This window comes from Prionailurus viverrinus, chromosome X (assembly GCF_022837055.1).
Source record: "Prionailurus viverrinus isolate Anna chromosome X, UM_Priviv_1.0, whole genome shotgun sequence".
NCBI lineage: Eukaryota > Metazoa > Chordata > Mammalia > Carnivora > Felidae > Prionailurus > Prionailurus viverrinus.
The window spans coordinates 65,601,565-65,624,100 of NC_062579.1; positions in this window are offsets into that span (position 1 = coordinate 65,601,565).

Genomic DNA, 22,536 nt, shown 5'->3' on the forward strand with positions numbered 1-22,536 from the left:
TATATAATGCCCTTGTTCATCTCTTGTTACAGCCTTTAATTTAAAGTCTAGTTTGTCTGATATATGTATGGCTACTCCAGCTTTCTTTTGACTTCCAGTAGCATGATAAATAGTTCTCCATCCCCTCACTTTCAATTTGAAGGTGTCCTCAGGTCTAAAATGAGTCTCTTGTAGACAGCAAATAGGTGGGTCTTGTTTTTTTATCCATTCTGATACCCTATGTCTTTTGGTTGGCACATTTAGTCCTTTTACGTTCACTGTTATTCTAGAGAGATATGGGTTTAGAGTCCTTGTGATGTTTGTCGGTTTCATGCTTATAGCGATGTCTCTGGTACTTTGTCTCACAGGATCCCCCTTAGGATCTCTTGTAGGGCTGGTTTAGTGGTGACGAATTCCTTCAGTTTTTGTCTGTTTGGGAAGGCCTTTACTCTCTTTCTATTCTAAATGACAGAGTTGCTGGATAAAGGATTCTCAGCCCCGTATTGTCTGTTCATCATATTGAAGATCTCCTGGCATTCTTTTCTGGACTGCCAAGTTTCAGTAGAGAGATCTGACACGAGTCTTATAGGTCTCCCTTTATATGTTACAGCACGTTTAGCTGCTTTCAGAATTTTCTCTTTATCCTTGTATTTTGCCAGTTTCCCTATGATATGTCGTGCAGATCGATTCAAGTTACGTCTGAAGGGAGTTCTCTGTGACTCTTGGATTTCAGTGCCTTTTTCCTTCCCCGGATCTGGGAAGTTCTCAGCTATTATTTCTTCAAGTACACCTTCAGCACCTTTCCCTCTCTCTTCCTCCTCTAGAATACCAATTATGTGTAGATTATTTCTCTTTAGTGTACCACTTTGTTCTCTAATTTTCCCCTCATACTCCTGGATTTTTTTATCTTTTTCTCAGCTTCTTCTTTTTCCATAACTTTATCTTCTAGTTCACCTATTCTCTCCTCTGCCTCTTCAATCTGAGCTGTGGTCATCTCCATTTTATTTTGCAGCTCATTAATGGCATTTTTTAGCTCCTCCTGGCTGTTCTTTAGTCCCTTGATATCTGTAGCAATAGATTCTCTGCTGTCCTTTATATTGTTTTCAAGCCCAGAGATTAATTTTATGACTATTATTCTAAATTTACTTTCTGTTATATTGTTTAAATCGTTTTTGATCAGTTTGTTAGTGGTCGTTATTTCCTGGAGGTTTTTTTGAGGGCAATTCTTCTGTTTCGTAATTTTGGATAGTCCTTGGAGTGGTGCAGAACTGCAGGGCACTTCCCCTGTGCTGTCTTGAATAACTTGCATTCGTGGGCGGGGCTGCAGTCAGACCTGATATCTGCCCCCAGCCCACTGCTGGGGCCACAGTCAGACTGGTGTGTACTTTCTCTTCCCCTCTCCTAGGGGTAGGATTCACTGTGGGGTGGTGGGCCCATCTGGGCTACTTGCACATTGCCAGTCTTGTGGTGCTGGGGATCTGGTGTATTAGCTGGGGTGGATTGCCAAGGTGCACGGGGGCAGGATGGGCAGGCTCAGCTCACTTATCCTTCCGTGATCCACTTCGGGAGGGGCCCTGAAGCACAGGGAGGGTCTCAGACCCACTGGAGGGATGGATCCACAGAAGCACAGCATTCCGTGTTTGCGAGGTGCAAGCCAGTTCCCTGGAAGGAACTGGTTCCCTTTGGGATTTTGGCTGGGGGATGGGCGAGTGAGATGGTCCTGGCAAGCACCTTAAGGGCAACATTTCTTAAAGGGCAAGTGTTTGGGAGATGGATGTGGTGTTACAGCAGTCTGACTTTGTAATACATATAAACTCATGAGAAGTGGTTAATGGCCTGGTTGGCTGCTTATGGGTTTCTAAGGGAAAGATATTAGCAATGGAATCAAAGAGGTCTGGAGTAGAAATTTGTGGATTGACTCATGGGATTGGGCACAAAGTATGATCTTTGTATAATATGCTAATGCCCAACGGAGTTAATCACCATGGAAGTCGCACTGAATCACAAAGTAGACAGAATGACGTAGCCAGTTGACATTAGTTAGCCTTTGCCATTGGATAGTCAACTGTTAGAAGTCTAGACACATGAACAGAGTGAGCATGAGAAAGAGAGATGGCTATTCATGGGTTTAACAGAATGGACTTCCACTTAAGGCTGATAATATAACATTTTCTCTGAATACCTAACCTGTTGGTTAGAGATATCAACACTGAGGCCTCAGATTGTCATCATTCCTCATACAGACCAATTGGTCACTTATGCCAAATTGACTACAGTAGTCTCCTTCTATCCTGAAAGGGCCAGAAGTTTTTGTCTGAGATATAGGCACATATTCCAGATATGAATTTATCCTTCTTTTCCACGGGGCCTCAGTTAAAATCACTATTTCAAGGCTTATGCAGTGTTTGATTTGTTAGCATGATAGCCCACATAACACAGTCAAATCAAGGAACGAACTTTTCAGCAAAGGAGAAATGGGAGTGGGTGCAAGACTGGTTGTATCCTATATTATAAAGGTATTGGCTGGTCTGATAGAAAGTTAAAATGGAGTTGAGATGATAACTATGAAAGTCCTCAGAGAATACAAAGCCATCCTCCAAGATTTAATGTACACATGTAGTGAAAGACTTTTATAGAATACTGTATTCCAAATAGGAAGAATACTTGAGTTCAAACACCAAGGGATGAAGGAGAATGGTCATATTTTCATTCACTCCTGAAAAACCTAGGAAATTTGCCTCTTAAATACCCACAACTCTAGGTTCTATAAGGTTAGAGATCCTGGTCCCAAATGGGGCACTTTTCTCAAGGGGCACAGAAATAATACCATTGAATTATAACTATAGCTCTCACCTAATCATATTAAGTTCCTTGTGTTCAGCGACTATCATACAAAGGAAGGAGTCAATAATTTGGCAGGGATAGTTTACCTTGATCATTAGGAAAAGATAGCATTAATGTTAATAATGGAGACAAGAAGAACTATTTGCAATATACAGGTATTCCACTTAGGCGCTTCTTTTATACTCTCTTACCAAATTGTGACAATGAATGGACAAATGGAGCAATACCAGCCTGAGAAAGGTCTGACAACAAGAAGTGTATATCCCCGAGGAATAAATGTGTGAGTCATGCCATGAGATAAGCCACTGAGGCCAATATAAGTGTTATATGAAGCTAAAGGGAATCTGAAATGGATAATGGCATATTTGGAATAACATGGATAAAGCTAGAGAGTATTATGCTGAAAGAAATAAATCAGTCAGAAAGACAAATACAATATGATTTCATTCATATGTGAAATATTAGAAACATAACAAATAAGCAAATAGTGAAAAAGAGAGAGGGTGGGGAAAACCAGGAAACAGACTCTTAACTATAGAAAATGATGTATGGTTACCTGAGGGGAGAAAGGTCAGGGATGTGTTAATAGGTGATGGGGATCAAGGAGTCCACCTGCTGTGATGATCACCAGGTGTTGTATGGAAGTGTTGAATCATTATATTGTACACCTGAAACTTATACTATACTGTATGTTAACTAACTGGAATTTAAATAAAAATTTTAAAAAATAAAATGGGTAGTTGCAGATAAAGACAATGAGAATCAATTGTGGACTTGAAACTTGTTGAAAGCTGAAATTTGTCCCATTAACTTTTCCTCATAAGTTTATCCTAAGAAGAAAGGATCACAAGAGTCCCAAGATACTCTTTTCTGAATGGATATGAAGAAATAGGTCCAAGTAGGCCAAGGGAGGACAGTAGCAAACATAGAGATGCATCATTCAGATTCCATTTGAGGAAGCAATTATTGCTCCAGCTGCCAACAGCCAGTTTCTACCTGCTAGTTTTCATAGCTTGTGTCTTCAGAGAGTTGCTTTGTCCAAGGACCTACCTTTCCTGGGCAAGTCCACAACCAATGACTTATCAAGTGTTGGCTAATTTAGCTCAGTGTGGAAAAACTCTGATGACTATAAACATTCCAGGGGTCTCACTGGCTTGGCCAAATCTTTATATAACCTATATTTTATCTGACATCCCTGAACCCAATCCTGCTTCTTCCTCTTCCCTTGCACAGGTGTTGTTCCCTAAATATAATGAAATTTAAACCTTCTATCTCAGGAGTGCCTGACTGGCTCAGTGAGTACAGCATGTGACTCTTGATCTCAGGGTCATGAGTTCAAGCCCCACATTGGGTGTGTAGCCTACTTAAAACAAACAAACACTGTATTAGTGTTGACTTCTGGAAAACTGGACTTTGGTCATTTTGTTTCCTGATGCAAGTCTTCCCACTTACTTTCTTATTGCCACCTATAATGTGGTGGCAAACTTATTGCCATCATATGATCATGAGGATAAAATGCATGTGCTAAGAATGGTAATACCACCAGATAGAAGACTTCTGGAACTTTGGTGAACTTTTGGAGCTGCTGCAACCAGTCCTGGACTGTTTTTTTCTTTTTTGGATTTCTTGATACAGAAGCAAAATAAACACATATTTTGCTAAGTCACTATAGTTACCCTTTCATACAACTCAGTGATGTCCCAAATTAATGCAATAACCCTGAAAAGCTATTTTTTGTTCACGGAGTTGTTGTAATATGAGAGACAAACATATTTTTGCTTTTAATGTAACAAGCCTATCTGGCTGGTGATTCTATCCTCTTGGCCCACTCAGATTTCAACCTAAGGAGTGTGCCAGAGAGTAGTATCTGACTGTCCCGCCAAGTTTAAATGTTTATTTTTCCTTTCCCAATTTTCTCAAAGCTTCCATTTATTCATCCTTATAAAGTAATAGAAACATGAGTTTTATATCATCTTACATTCCTACCCATTTGGCTATTATAATATATATTTTATTATCTGAATGTTCCAGTCTTTGGCTTTTAAAAATTGAAGTCAAGTGTTTGGATTGCAAAACCATTTCCTCTCATTGGTGTCTGGCTCTAACAATTGAAGACCATGACTTTCAACGTGATGGGCTCTGAAATAAATTGATACCATTTTACTCAGTAGTTTAAATTTTTTTACTCAGTGCATTGATTTTTGAATTTTATGCCTATATTATTGTTGGATTATGGGAGAAGTATTCTGAGTAATACTGGAAAGGAGTGTGAATGAGATTGTGTTTATTATTGTCATTTTTATTATAAGTTCCATATAGAGTGAACGAATCCTTTGAAAAGCTGAATGTTGCAATAAAATCTAACTGTTCCTCCTTCCCAACTTCATTTGTTTTTAAAGATGTTTTTGTACAGCATTAATTGTCTTGTCCTAATGAATATGTATAGGAATCAGGCTAGGATAAATCAAGAGAGGTTCTTGCTGACACATGTAGTGATATTCAAATGGAGCTATGCGAAGTAAGTATGTATAATGTAATTTTAATGTTTTTTGGGGGGAAAATATGAAGGTGAATACCAAAAATATAATGGTAGAAAGTAAGAGGTTTTCTAGTAAAGGATTACATATGAATTAAATCTAACTGTTCCCCCATTCTTGTTCATGACCCAGGTTAGAAGCTCACTAATTTAAGACTCTTCTAACTGTTTTCAAGAAGCAAGGGATTGAAGTCATAAAGTCCTAAATTCAAAGACAAACAATCAAGGCCATCTGACTTGATGGCTGTCAGTAATGTAAAAGCCTCTAACTCAAAATTTTCTCCACTCTCCCATGCCTTACCTTACATATTTAGTGCAATAATTCAGCAATGGCAAGGGATCAAGGTAAATACAAAACAGTACCTGCCACATTTTGTTTTTTGGCAGATCTATGCCATATGAAACATCCTACCCTTGGACAGAGGAGTATGAAATAGAAGAGGTGGAATGTATATCACATTTTCTTTCTGGCCACTTAATTCTGTATAAATCTCTTTTTGTTTTGGAAGCCTAGATTTTGAATATTAACTTAAATGATCCATGAAGTGTGCTAGTGAAGTTTAGCATAAATTGTTACTACTAATAATCCATCTCATTGTGCTCTCTCTCAAGTCCTAGAGAGTTATATAACCCTGAAAGTATAGAACCATAAGAAATTTAAGCCCAATCTCAATTTTTTTTTACCACAGAAAGAAACCCAGAACTTCCAGAGGCAAGAATTTTAGTTCCTAGGAGTTACTAATTAAACCAGTATTATATTCTTGATAGGAGGCAAAACAGATAAATTTTTGAGTTTCTCATAGGTATGCTTTTACAGTCTGTTGAGAAGTATTCTATATCAACTTGTATTCTCAAGAAAAAATATTTTTCTAATTCAGTATTTAATCTTACCATTTCCAGAATGAAAATCTGAAGAAATTTCCAGAATGAAGATATCATTGTTCTTTATAGTCAAAAATATAAACACATTTTATTTTTTTCAGATACTAGTATTAAAACAACAGAAAATTCATTACATTTTATGCATGAAACTAATGTAACATTGTGTGTCACCCCCCCACACACACAAAAAAAAAAACTTACAGAAAATGAGACCACATAATTATTAAAAGTCATCTTACCATGATTGATATTTAAACTCAGAATGTCTAGGTTAATACTTTTACCGATTGTTAGCTGTGTGACTTTGTGTAAGTTCCTGAACATTTACGTGTAATAACAGGGAAAGAAGTTAAGCTAGTATCTGATAACTAGTAACTACTCAACATATGTTAGTTGTTTCTACTATTAAGGCTTACAAATACTTTGTAAGAGAAACATTAGTTCATAAAATCTGCCTACAGTTTTACTTAAAAAATATTTAAAAATCAAGCTCTGATAAACTGAGCTCATCTGAAAAACTGTGCAGCTGTGTTGATTTTATTGACTATCTCCACAATGTATTAGCTGTGAAACTTTGGACAAATTATTTACTGTGTCTGCAGCTCACTTCCATTCAGTTTAAAATGGGAACAATATTTACCAAATGGACTTAGATAATGAGACTGTATTAAGGAATAAGGATGATAATATACATAAAATTCTCAATATAGCACGCAGAGCCTTGAACATACTAAAAATAAAACCCTGTATCTTTAAAAATTGCAGTAATAACAATAATGAAACAAAAGATATGAAGTAGAAGAAGGAGGAGGGATAAAAGAATGAGAAAGAAGATAAAAGAGGAGAATAAAGATGAGAAAAATAGAGGAAGAGGAGAAAGAAGGTGAATGGGGATAAAAATAATTTTCCCACTTTTTTACTTAGAATGATAATTGCAATTAATTTGTAAATAAAAAATAGATTGTTTAAAATATTAGGAAAACAATTAGAAATAATGATTTCACACCAAACTAAAGTGCCCAAATAAAGAAAGAAAAATAACATTAGCTTAAAGTATGATACTTTGTTTCTGAGATGAAATTTTTTTCCATGTAGAATAATTAGTGTTTTTGCAGGCAATATATATTTCATTTCAACTGAAATGAAGCCTGTATTTGCATAATATCAGGACATAAGAAGATTTTTTTGAACAATGAAAATTAGAGAAAACTCTATTGCATTCTTTTATAATCAAGACCAACTTTGGAATGCCTGGATGGCTCAGTCAGTTAAGTGTATGACTTTGGCTTAGGTCATGATCTCATAGTTTGTGACTTTGAGCCCCGTGTCAGGCTCTGTGCTGATGGCTCAGAGCCTGGAGCCTGCTTTGAAGTCTATGTCTCCCTCTCTCTCTGCCCCTTCTCTGCTCATTTTCTCTCTCTCTCTCTCTCTCTCTCTCTCTCTCTGTCTCTCTCTTTCTCTCAAAAATAAACATTTAAAAAAATTTTAAAAGACTTACTTTCTTCTTTTTACCTAAATAATTTATTGCTAGTGTATTTTTATCTGCACATGAAAACTCAATTTCATACAATGATTAAATTATTTGAAGATGTATGTATGTGTGTGTGTGTATATATATATATATATATATATATATTCAGCTGCATTGTGGTACAAAATTGTTATTATTCCCTAGTGAAGAATTAAGCACTAGCTTTAGACAGTTGATTTGATGAAAGAGCCTCTATTCTGAAGATCTTTCAGTGTGGATTACTCCTTGCATAGTCCCGCAAAATAAGAATACTGAGGAACATGATCCAAACAAAAGAACAAGACAACACCTCAGAAAAAGTCCTTAATGAAACAAAGATAAGCATTCAACCTGACAAAGAGTTCAAAGTAGTGGTCATAAAGATGTTCACCAAAGTCAGGAGAAGAATACATGAGTACAGTGAGAACTTTAAGAAAGAGCTAGAAAATATAATAATGTATCAAATGCAAGTTACAGAACTGAAGAATACAAAAACTAAACTGAAAAGTACACTAGAGAGAATCAATAGCAGACTTGATGAAGAAGAATGAGTTAGTGAGCTGGAAGACAAATGAAACACACAGAAAGAGCATAAAAAAAGAAAGAAGTATTGAAAATGTGAAAGTATCTATGGGATCTTAGGGATAATATCAAGAAAAATAATATGTGCATTATAGGGGTCCAAGAATGAGGAGAGATGGAAAGAATGGGCCAGAAAAAATATTTAAATAAATAATAACTGAAAACATTCTTAATCTGAGGAGAAAAATACATATCCAGGTCCAAGAAGTCCAGAGGTTTCCAAATAAGGTGAACCCAAAGAAATTCACACCAAGACATTATAAATAAAATGATAAAAGTTAAAGATAAAAAGAAGATCTTAAAAGCAGCAAGAGAAAAACAACTTCTTATACACAATGAAATTTCCATAAGACTATCAACAGATTCTTCAGAAGAAATTTTGCAGGCCACAAGGAATGTTATGACATATTCAAAGTGCTGCAAAGAAAAAAAAAAAAACTTCCAACGAAAAATTCTTTACCAAGCAAGGTTGTCCTTAAGAAATGGGGAGATTAAGAGCTTTACAGAAAAAAATAATCCAAAGGAATTAATCATAGTAGTCTGGACTTACAAGAGATGTTAAGTTGTTAAAAAAAAGTGGCACTAATAGCAATAAAACATACAAAATTTAAAATCTCACTAAAAAATGTAACTATATAGTAAAGATAGTGGATCACTTACAAAGCCAGTATGAAGGTTAAAAGACAATACTGAGAACAAACTGAGGGTTGATGGGGGGTGGGAGGGAGGAGAGGGTGGGTGATGGGTATTGAGGAGGGCACCTTTTGGGATGAGCACTGGGTGTTGTATGGAAACCAATTTGTCAATAAATTTCATATATTAAAAAAATAAATAAATAAATAAAAATAAAAACAACAACAAAAAAAGACGATACTAGTAATAAAATTAACTTAAACCACCATAACTAGTTAAGGAATACTAAAATAAAAGGATGTAAAATATGATATCAAAAATATCAAACATAGGGGAAGGAGGAAAAATATAATTTTAAAATGTGTACAAATTTAAGCTCCTATCAGCTTAAAACTGGCCTTTATATATATATAAATTTATACATACATATATATATATATCTTATTTTTATGCTACCTATGAGATTGACTTCAGAAGTAAGGACACACACAGACTTAAAGCTAAGTGATTAGAAAAGACATTTCATGCAAATGAAAATTAAAAGAAAACTGTCATAGCTATGCATGTATCAGACAAAATAGACTTTAAAACAAAGACCATATTACATAATGATAAAGATGTCAATTCAGCAAGAACATGTAGCATTTATAAATACATATATCCCCAAAATAAAGCACCAAAATATGTAAGGATAACATTATAAAACCTATAGAGAGAAATTGACAGAAGTACAGTAATCGTAGGTGGCTTCAACACCCCACTTACATCAATGGACAAATAATACAGACAGAAAATTAATAAGGAAATATTGGGCTTAAATGACACATTATACCAGATGGAATCAATTGACATGTACTGAACATTCCACCCAAAAGCAGCAGAATTCACATTCTTCTTATGTGCACATGAAACACTCTCCAGGATATGTCAGTGTGAGGCCCAAATGAGTCTCAATAAATCCAAGAAAATTGAAATTACATCCAACAATAATATAAAACTAGAAATCAATTACAAGAAAAACCAAAGGATAAATCAAAAAATTCCAGAGAGAAATGAAAAGAGAAATATGACACACCAAATACTATTGGATGCAGCAATAGTTCTTCTAAGAGAGAAGTTCATAGCAATACAAGCCTACCTCAAGAAACAAAAAATCTCAAAAAAAATTACACTTAGAAAACCAAGACAAAAGAAAAGTTACTATAAAAAAGGAAATAATAACAATCAGAGAAGAAATAAATAAGAGATTAAAATGTTATAGAAAAGGTTGATGAAACTAAAAGCTGGTTCTTTGAAAGATAAAAAAAAAAGGACATACCTTTAGCAAGACACCAACATAAAAAGAAAGACAGCTCAAATAAAAAAAATTAAGAAATGAAAGAGAAGTTACAAATGATACCAAAGAAATAAGGAGGATCATAAGAAGCTGTTATAAACAATTATAGGCCAACACGTTGCACAACCTGGAAGAAATGGATAAATTCTTTGAAACACAATATTTCAAGACTAAATCCTGAAGAAATATACAATGTGAAGAGGCTAACATATCTAGTAAGAAGTTGCTATAGCCATGATTAAAGAGGTTGCTGACTGTTCTCTAGGATTTTGATGGTTTCTTGTCTCACATTTAGGACTTTCATCCGTTTTGAATTTATTTTTGTGTATGGTGAAAGAAAGTGGTACAGTTCTGTCTTTTCCATATTGCTATCCAGTTTTTCCAAAATAATTTGTTTTCAAGATGGTGTTTTCCTATTTGATACTCTTTAATCCTTTGTCAAGATTAGTCTTCCCTATGGTTGTAGGTTTATTCCTGCATTTTTTATTCTATTTCATTGATCTATGTGTCTATTTTTGCACCATTACCATACTTTTATGACCACTAGAGCTTTGTAACATGAAGTCTGGAGCTGTGATGCCTATAGCTTTGCTTTTCTTTTTAAAGATTGCTTTGGCTATTCAAGGTCTTTTGAGCTTCCACACATATTTTAGAATTGTTTGTTCTAGTACTGTGAAAAATGCTGCTGGTGTTTTGATAGGGATTGCATTAAATGTGTAAATTTCTTTGGTTAGTTGAGACATTTTAACAATATTTGTTCTTTCAATCCATGAGTATGGAATGTCTTTCCATTTTTGTGTCATCTTCTATTTCTTTCATCACTATTTTATAGTTTTCAGAGTATAGGTCTTTCACCTCTTTAGTTAGTTCTATTCCTAGGTATCTTATTGCTTTGGGTGCAATTTTAAGTGGGATTGATTTCTTAAATTCTTTCTGTCGCTTCAGGATTGGTGTATAGAAATGCAACAAATTTCTGTACACTGATTTTATATTTTGCAACTTTAATGATTTTTATATCAGTTCTAGCAGTTTTTTTAATGGAGTCTTCATGGTTTTCTATATAATGTATCATGTCATCTGCAAATAGTGAAAGTTTTACTTCTTCCCTGTTGATTTGCATGCATTTAATTTGTTATGTGTTCTGATTGCTGTGGCTAGAACTTCCAAGTATTATGTTAAATGAAAGGGGTGAGAGTGGACATCCGTGTCTTGTTCCTGACCTTAAGGTGAAAGTTCTGTTTTTCCCCTTTGAGGATGATGTTACCTGTGGTTTGTTCATAAATGGTCTTTATTTTGATGAAGCATATTCTCTCTAAAACTACTTTGTTGAGCGTTTTTAGTCATAAATTTATGTTGTTTGTCAAACACTTTCAGTGCATCTATTGAAATGATCATGTTTCCTATAATTTGTTTTACTGGTGTGATGGATCAGGTTGATTAATTTGTGAATATTGAACCATCATTGCAACCAGCAGAAATAAATGCTCCATAATCATGGTGAATGATTTTTTAAATGTAATTTTGGATTCTTTTTGCTAGTATTTTTTTGAGGATTTTTGCATCTATGTTCATCAAAGATACTGGCCTATAGTTCTCTCTCTCTCTCTCTCTCTCTCTGGTGACTTTATCTGGTTTGGGTGTCAGAGTAACTCTGACCTCATACAATGAATTTGGAAGTTTTCCTTCTTGTTCTGTCTTTTGAATAGTGTGAGAAGAATAAGTATAAACTCTTTAAATGTTTGGCAGGATTCACCTTGAAGCCATATGTCCTGGACTTTTGTTTGTTGTTGTTGTTTTTGTTATTAATAATCAATTTCTTTACAGGTTATTAGTATTATTTATGTTAAGTTGTGGTAGTTTATGTTTCTAGGGATTTATACATTTTTTCCAGGTTATCCACTTTGTTGGCATATTGTTTTTCAAAATACTCTCTGAATTGTTTGTATTTCTGTGATAATGGTTATTTCTCCTCTTTCATTTGTGATTTTATTTATTTGAGTCATCTTTTTTTCTTTGATAAGTCTGGCTAAAAGTTTATCAACTGATTTTTTTTCAAAGAACAAGCTCCTGGTTTCATTGAGATGTCTTATTTTTTTCTTAGTTTGTATATTTCTTTTGCCCCTTTTACTCCTATAATACAAATATTATTGCATTTGAAGGAATCTCTTAGTTCACAAATCTATTGTTTTCTTGCATTATTCTTTGTTCTCTCTTTTGTTTAGCTTGATTACTTTTTTTGCATTCCTACCAACAGTTCATGAGAGTTCCTTTTTGTCCACATGCTATTTCTTGTATTTTTAATTGTAGAATTCTCATTGTAGTTTTAATTTGAATTTCCCTAATGATCAGTGATATTCATTTGTCTGTGGGCCATCTATATGCCTTCTTTGGAAAAATGACTTTTCAGGTTCTCTGACCATTTTTTAATCAGATCCTTTTTTTTTGATGTTGAGTTGTATAATTTCTTTATATATTTTTGGATACTAACCTCTTATTAGATAGTTGCAAATATCTTCTCATCGAATTCAGTAAATTTTTATATCAGATAATTCATCTTTCAGAGTGCAAATTTCTGTTTTGTTCTTTTTATGGTTTCTTTTTTCAATTATGAGATTTCTTATGTCTTATTTACATTTCACATTTTCACTTTAACTCCACTCAGCATTGATAAAATAGCTACTGTAATGTACTTGTCCACTATTGCAAATTATGGACCTGTGTTAGTCTTGATAGACTATTTTTACTATTGAGACTGGGTAACAATTTCCTGATTCTCTGTATGCTAAGTAATTTGGATTGTTCTTGGGCATTAAGAATGTTAACCTTTGGTGACCGTGCATCTGTTACATTCTCCCAAAAGTACTGATATTTTTATTTGAGCAGATTAACTTGCTTAGACTCAAACTGAAAAGTTTGTCTTTTGGGTGTCATCTCAAACTTAACCCAGTGTTTTTATTTTTCACTTAACTATTTTTAACTTCCCTTGAAAATTTATATTTTAGTGTCTGATCAGAGATTTTAGCAGAATTATACATTCAGTTTGGTAATCCTTCTCCTTGGCCCTCTATACTCTAGAATCCTCTCTCAATATCCCATGGCAGTGCTTGCTACAAATTCAGTCCCCTTGTTCTTAGGCCCAAAAGATTTCAGGCCTTCCCTTGGAGTTTTTCCTCCCCTGTGTGCTTGCCCTTAAGGTGATGGCCATAAAAATGGGAATCTCATCATATGCCACTTTGGGAGCACATGGTGGCTTAGTTGGCTATGTGTCTGACTCTTGACTTTGGCTCAGGTCATGATCTCATATTTCATGAGATTGAACCTTGCATAGGGCTCCATGCTGACAGAGTGGTGCCTACTTGGCTTCACTATCTCCCTCCCTGTCTCTCCCCTGCTCGTGTGCTCTCTCTCTCAAAATAAACAAGTAAACTTTGAAAAATATGTGTATCTTAAATTCTTTGCGACAGGAGCAATAAGGATACTACTGAGAAATAACAGAATTCACAAAATTCACTTTTAAGCAAAAGAGGATATTTTATTTAAAAAGAGTATTATCACAATTTAATAATTAGATAGCTTTAATATAATTATATGTAACATTACTTGAGCATTTACTATGTACTTGATATTTTGATAAATACATTACATACATTGGATTTACTTATTTTTCATAGCTGAACTCTCTTGGTTTTGCAGACAGGAATAAATGTCTTAGATAAATTGAGTCAGTTGCTTATATTCATTCATCTAGTGAATACCAGATCTACAATCCCAACTGTAGTTTTTCTTTACTTAAAATCAAATGCTTATACATACTATACAAAAGTATCCTCCTATGTTCTACATAGTTTTAATAGATACACGGGAAAATACTGGAAATTTATATGGAAGTTTTTCCTATATGAATGATGTGATAATAAGTGATTTTTTTCTTCTTTACAATATTTTATATATTTTACATAGTGAGTATATGTGGCTTTTACAGCTGAAAATAGATTTGTTTTTGTTTTTGTTTTTGTTTTTTTCTTTTTTTTTTTTTAATTTTTTTTTTTCAACATTTATTTATTTTGGGGACAGAGAGAGACAGAGCATGAACGGGGGAGGGGCAGAGAGAGAGGGAGACACAGAATCGGAAACAGGCTCCAGGCTCTGAGCCATCAGCCCAGAGCCCGACGCGGGGCTCGAACTCACGGAGTGCGAGATCGTGACCTGGCTGAAGTCGGACGCTTAACCGACTGCGCCACCCAGGCGCCCCAGATTTGTTTTTGTAATAGAGAACCTGGTCAAGAAAGTTATAGCCATCTATTGTATTTTAAGTTTTTGTTTTTTTGTTAAGATTTATCCTAAAGTGAGATGTCAATTTAAATTTTATTTACATATTTTTTCTATTTTACCTGAGATATTTTAGCAGATTTAAAAATTTCAGATTAATAACTCAGTTCAAAATTTAAACCTTGAGACTAACAATTTGTGGTAGATTGCTTAAATTAGAGGTCAAGTTCTCTGAGAGGAAATAATTGCTTAGGAAGCTTACTCCTCAATAGAACTGTAATGGGATATTAGCTCTGTCTCAGCTTTGCTACTTTTTTATCTGTGGCTAAAAAAATACACATCTCTTGGTTATATTATTTTATATGTATATACACACAACCTTAAGAAGGTTGTACTAGTCATGGACAGAGCAGGCTTTAATGTTACCAATAAACCTATCTGTTGAAATTTTCTTTAAAATATAGTGTTGTCTTAATAGTCAATATTTGTGTTATACATTATGTTATAAATTTAGTATGTTATTAAATCCCTGGCATTGTCTACAGTTTTTCCATGAAAACACTCTTTTGTCATTCTAAAACTTGATTTAGTAAAAAAAAAAATATTAGCTTATTTCATCATATAGTAAATGTTATTATTGAAATGTTCTCAATAATTACCACAATTCATTTCTCATGTTTATGCGCTTACTTTATTTGTATATTTGTAGTTATTTATGATTTAACCTTTAAGTGTTTTGTTTATTTTGTGCATCACACTTGGAGCTCTCAGTTTGATTCTGGGATATAAAAACCAGTGGCTATTTGTTGGAGAGTATATAAAACTTATTGAAGTTATACTCCACCACCAAATATCAGGGTCTCTTTTTGTTCACATCTAGAAAACATAATTTTGCACACATACATGCGCACACACGTATACATACCTGCGCATATGTGTGGGTGCCTATATCTTACCCTCAAGTCTACAGGCACTCTTCTGTGTCTGTGTTTTTCTCCTGTGTGTGTGTGTGTGTGAGCATACATATTGGTGACAGGAAAATAACATTCTTCCCTGTGAAGGTATCTACTATCTGTAAAATTGTAAACCTTCATTTAATTTTGACATTCTTATATCTTGAAATAGGAGTTAGGGAGTATGTATGATGAACACAGGGAATGCAGATCTTAATTAATAGACTATAGTGGGAATCCAAAAGGAGAACAAAAACTTAGTCAATGTAAATAATTGAGCCCTAGTGAATTATCTATGATAGAAATATCAAGGCAAATGTTTATTTCTAGTCCATACCCAGTCTTGCTGTGAGACTCAATAAATACAAGCCAATCATTTTATGTGTATTACATTAATGCAGATTACTCAAAAACTGGCCATCTGGTTCATAAAATATGCATTCTGATCACCAGGGAATTGGAATGGAAATTTGATAGTACAAATCACCTTAAAAGTTGATTTAAAAAAGACTAATATTGAATAAATTGTTTCACTGTTGTTTATGAAAAATATTATGTAAAAATGAAAATTAGAAACATTTTTGTCTTCATTATCTAGAATAATTAGAAACATTTTGTCTTTCTATAGAAAGCTCTCCAATTTCCAATACCTGATTAAATATACCACTACATGATAAAACAGAATAAAATAATTGATAAATCATAGTAATGTTAATAAAAAAAGCCAGGGGAGCCTTGCTTGGTGGCTCAGTTGGTTAACCATCCAACTCTTTATTTCAGCGTAAGTCATGGTCTCATGGTTTGTGAGTTCAAATCCCACATCAGACTCTGTGCTGACAGTGCAGAGCTGCTTGGGATTCTTTCTTTCTCCCGCTCTCTCTCTGCTCCTCCCCTGCTCATTCTCTCTCTCTCAAAATAAATAAGTAAATTAAAAAAATATATAAAAGAATAGCAAACAAGCCATTAACTTTAGCATTTTTATTTGTAGAGATTCAGCATAATAGGAAATGTTTCCATGTCCATAATACATATACCAAATACGTATGCCTCATATAAACCTTTGTTTACATTATATATATAATATATATCATATGATATACAATAAATATGAATATTAAACCCATTGTGCTGTTCAATTAAGTACCTTATTTTTAATACGTGACCTTTAATAGCATACTAACATATGCCAGCTTATTTTATTTTTCTCAGTTGGTGCCTTAATGCCACTGAGTGCCTATTTTTCTTTTCTTCTTTTTTAATTTTTTAATGTTTATTTATTTTTGAGGAGAGAGAGAGAGACAAAGCATGAGCAGGGGAGGGGCAGAGGGAGAGACACACACAGAACTCGAAGTGGGCTCCAAGTTCCATGCTGGCAGCACAGAGACCAACACAGGGCTTGAACTCACGAACTGTGAGATCATGACCTGACCCAAAGTCAGATGCTTAACAAACTGAGCCACCCAGGTGCACCAGAAATAGCTTCTTAACACAGTCAGCTGTTCCTATCTAGTTAGCTAATTGACAGTGTTTAATAAATTCTTTAATTACAGCTGGCAAAATATTGTTACAAGGAAAAAAATAGGTAGAAAAGCTTTTTAAAAAGTTATCTCTTTTAAAGGATGTAAATGCCTTTAAGGTAGAAAATCTGATAATTTTGACACTCTATTATCACATTATTATTATAATAGTTGAATAAGGTATAGAGATGTGAAAAATAATGAAAATATTCAATGACTAAAATAATATTTGCTTTAAAAGTCACAATGTTTTAAATATTCCCCTCAGTGGTTTTGATTGTCCATTGAAACACTGGGAAATTAACATGTATTGTATATCTTATAAGCAATAACTAAACAATAACTACAAAAATTTGTAGACATTATATTTGTTCATATAACTATCAATAAAATATTTTTAAAACTTTTTCTCAAGTGGAATTTACCTTAAATATTTTCAAAAGAGCTTTCAGATCTTTTTATTGAAAGTATTCAGTGATGAAGAAAATACTTGTTATATTCGCAGCATATCAAATCTATGCTTCACTTACTGACATTAACTTTCCTTTGTCTCTACAATTGAATGGGAAATGTAGAAATTAAACATATTTTTCTTTGAAATTAATAGTTTATGACACTGAAAACATTCTATATTTTTCTCACTGTGTTTATATGGCTCCCCTCAAATAATGTTGTTTGTAAGTATAATTCTGTGTGTTTATATAGCTCCCCTCAAATAATGTTGTTTGTAAGTATAATTCTGCAATAAAGAAAACAGGATTGATGATGAAAGGAAATGAACTTCCAGAACTTGCCATAAAACTAATCTAATATTTAACCATAAAAAGCATAACTAAATGAAATTTCTCAGTTACAGGTAGAAAAAGAAAGTGTAGATTACATTCATAAAAATAAAAATAAGAATAAAAGTTTATTGTTGTGGTGTAAACTAATGAATATTAAATTTATATTCAGAATCCTTTGCAAGGGCTATTTCTTTGATTGTCAAATTTCCATTTTGTTTCTATATCATCAAAAATTTTGAGGGTGGGTCACATGAATTCTGGGATATCTTAACATTAATAATTCTTCATAGTAATGTTTTAAATTTATTTTTCTATGCTAAATTTCATTATTTCTGTACTATATTTTAAAAGGGTAACTATTTTCTACTAAAAATTAATGAAGTCCATATTACATTACATAGTACATAGACATTACATAGTACATATACATTATGAAAGAATCAAATATAATGTATTATAAAGTATATTAATAGTCTTTTTGAGTTCAACAATTTAATGACATATTTCAAAAAATGCTAAAGACATTTAATTTTTAACTAATCAGAAGAAATATATACAACAAAACAGTTTACAAAAAAAAGTATAAGAAATAGAAAAAGAAATTAAGGAAATAGATGTTTTTTAAAAAACGTTTATTTACTTTGAGAGAGAGAGAGAGAGAGAGAGAGTGAGAGCATGCAGCATGAGTATGATTAGGAGTGGGGCAGAGAGAGAGAGGAAGAGAGAGGATCCCAAGCAGTCTCTGTGCTGTAAGCACTGAGCTCAACGTGGGGCTCAGTCTCACAAACTGATCTATGAGGTCATGACCTAAGCCAAAAGAGTCTGATGCTTAACCAACTAAGCCACCCAGGAGTCCCAGAAATGTTTTTTTTTCCTTTAATGTTTATTTATTTTTGAGAGAGAGAGAGAGCACACAAGCAGGGGAGGGGCAGAGAGAGAGAGAGAGAGAGAGAGAAAGAGAGAGGACTCTGTGCTGACAGCAGAGAGCCTGATGTGGGGTTCGAACTCAGAAACTGTGAGATCATCACTGAACCTAAGTTGAACACTTAACTGAATGAGCCTTTCAGGAGCCCGAAATTGCTTTTTAAAATATGCATCATTTTATTTTATTTGCTTCACTCAGGGAAAGGATGTATAACTGAAAGTAGGTGAAAAATTATGTTTTGTACTTGAATTACCAGAATTCTTATGAGAAGAGGATTTCATTTTTGTCTAAAGTAGATTTTTACTTGACTCCTTTATTTTTACTTGACTTACGAAAGTACTATACTCTCTAGCTTTTTTCCTCAAAGGTTTATGTAAAAGTACCAAGAGAGCCTACCCAGAAAAATAAATTTCTAATATTTTCCTAAAATTGGAGAATGTGTTTTCAAAGCTACAGATCATGTTAGCAGTTTCTTTTTTTTTTGTAATTTTCATTTATATAGCTTAGAACATTGGTCATAACTATCAGGTTTGTTATTCAGTGTAGCTCTTAACACCATACGTTAGTAGGTTTTTTGTTTCCAGCTTTGGTAGTAGAACATCTGCATAAGCTCACATGAGGATACTTATATATCAGGTCCATGAGCACTACCAACATCTGCTGAATAAAAATCTCTTAATGGTACAAATAAGTAACATGCAATTTTTAATGAGTTTCCTTGGTAAATATAATGTATAGTAAGCATTGAGAACCAGATAAATATTGTTAGATATCTCAGTCTATGGAGAAAAAAATATATGAGTTCTACATTTACCATGTGGGGTACTTCTTTTTTTCTTTTTACCATGCCCATAGTTTCTAATGATTTACTGAAAACTAATATATATATATATATATATGTATATGTATATATATATATATATATATATGTTTATCAAAGAGTGGTCCATAGACATTTTGAACAGAATAATGTCAGGTGCTGTGTTTGGTTGAAGTCTCATTCCTCAAAGAACTTAAAATCTAATAGATGGGTTCAGACTAACATAAACTTACCTATAAAAGATAATAGAGGTACGGGGAGAAGAGGCTGGAGTGTCAGCATTTTTCTCCCCATCAACAAGGTGGGGCTTCAGGGAATTGACAGTGGGCCCACAGTGAGATGGGACCCTACCTATTCACAATCATGTCCTTCTTCACCTGGTAACTGTGTATATACTCTAACTAGATTGATGCTGACAAACCAGACAGCCCCTCCTCCAGACCAGTGCTTCCACTGGTTCCTAGTCACCCAGCAGTTTTGCATTTTCTGATTTAATTATTGAACTATATATATATATATATATATATATATATTATTCCATTTCTCCTTATTTCTCCCCTCCTCTAGTCTGGTTATTCTGGGTGTTGGATTGTTTAAGCAGACGTATTTAACCTATGCTTTTTATACCTGTTCAATATCTCCTTCCTTATTTTCCTCTCTCTCTTTCTGGATTAAGACTTATAGTTTCTGTGCCTAGTCAATTTTATTTGATTTTATTTTTCCCCACCCCTGTCATTTCTCTCTTTGTATGGGATAAGGCCTTTTCCATAAACACTACCCCCACCCCATTGTTTTTTGTTGTTGCTGGTGTTTTTGTTTTTGTTTTGTTGGGGGGTTTTTCTTTTTGTTTTTTGCTTGTTTGTTTGTTTTCTTTTCCAGGGCTAGTTCAACAAACAAACCACAGCACATCTAGTGGAGGATCCAAAACATCATTACAAGTAGGGAGATAAAGCAGCCAGAGTCACAACAACAGAGAAAAATAACACATTCTTAAAAACACCTCCTGAAGCACCAGGCCCTGGAGAGTGCATGACCCCTCTTTAATATACTAGTGCTCGCAGGTGCAGGACACATAACAAGCTTTTAAAACACATAAGGTATAGAAAAATAGCCAAACTTATGAAACCAAATAAAACTCTTCAAAAGGAATTCCAGGAAAAGTGACAGCTAAAGAATTGATCATAACAGATATAAAGAATATAACTTATCAAGAATTTAGAATAGTCATAATATTAATCATTGGGTTTGAAAAAGCATAGAAGACAGCAGAGAATCTAATGCTGCAGAGATCAAGGAACTAAAAAATAGTCATGATGAATTTAAAGATGTTGTAATGAGGTCCAAAATAAACTAGACACAGTGACATTGGGGATTGAAGAAGCATAGGAGAGAATAAGTGAAATAAAAGATAAAATTATGGAAAAAGGGGAAGCTGAGTAAAAGAGAGATAAAAGAATTCTAGACCATGTAGGGAGAATTAGACAACTAAATGATTCATTAAAACGTAATAATGTCCATATAATAGGAGTTCCAGAAGAAGAAGAGAGAGAGAAAGGGGTGGAAGGTGTACTTGAACAAATCATAGCTGAGAATTTCCCCAATCTGGGGAAGAAAATAGACATTGAAATCCAGGATGCACAGAGAATTCCCTTCAGACATAACTTGAGTAGATCTTCTGCACAGCATATCATATCGAAACTGGTAAAATACAAAGATAAAGAGAGAATTCTGAAAGCAGCTAGGGACAAACAGGACTTAATCTATAAGGATAGACACATAAGGGTAGTGGCAGACGTATCTACTGAAACTTGACATGACAGAAGGGAGTGGCAGAAAATAATCAATGTGCTGAATAGGAAAAATATAAGGCCAAGAATATTTTATCCGGCAAGCCTGCCATTCACAATAGGAAAGATAAAGGTTTTCCCAGAAAAACAAAAACTGAAGGAGTTAATCACCACTAAACCAGCCCTACAAGAGATCTTAAGAGGGACTCTGTGAGTGGAATGTTGCAAAGACCACAAAGGACCAGAGATGTCACTACAAGCATGAAACCCACAGATAACACAATAACACTAAATCTTTATCTTTTAATAATAATACTGAATGAAAATGGCATAAATGCTCCAATCAAAAGATATACAGTATAAGAATGGATAAAAAAAAAGACCCATCTATTATCTATATATATAAGAGACCCATTTTAGACCTGAGGACACCTTCAGATTGAAAGAGGATGGAGAACAATATATCATGCTACTGGAAGAAAAAAGAAAGCTGGAGTAGACACATGAGTATCAGAAAACTAGATTTTAAAATAAAGGTTGTAACAAGAGATGAATAAGGGCATTATATCATAATTACAGGGTCTTTACATCAAGAAGAGCTAACAATTATAAATGTTTATGCACCCAATTGGCAGAACCAAAATATATACAACAATCACAAACATAAGCAATCTTATTAATAAGAATGTGGTAATTGCAGGAGACTTTAATACTCCATTTACAACAATGGACAGATAATATAAACAAAAAATCAATAAAGAAACAATGGCCCATTAAATGATACACTGGACCAGATAGACTTGACAGATATATTCAGAATTTTCCATCCAAAAGCAGCAGAATACACATTCTTCTCGAGTTCACATTGAACATTCTCCAAGATTGACCACATACTGGGTCACAAAACAGCCATCAATAAATATATAAGAATTGAAATCATACCATGCACATTTGTAGATCATAATGTTATGAAACTTGAAATCAACCACATGAAAAATTTGGAAAATCTCCAAAGGCATAGAAGTTACAGAACATCCTACTAAAGAATGAATGGGCCAACCAGGCAATTAGAAAAGAAATTTTTTAAAAAATGGAAAGAATGAAAATGAAAACATGACATTCCAAAACCTTTAGGATTCAGCAAAGGCAGTCCTAAGAGGAAAACACATTGGAATCCA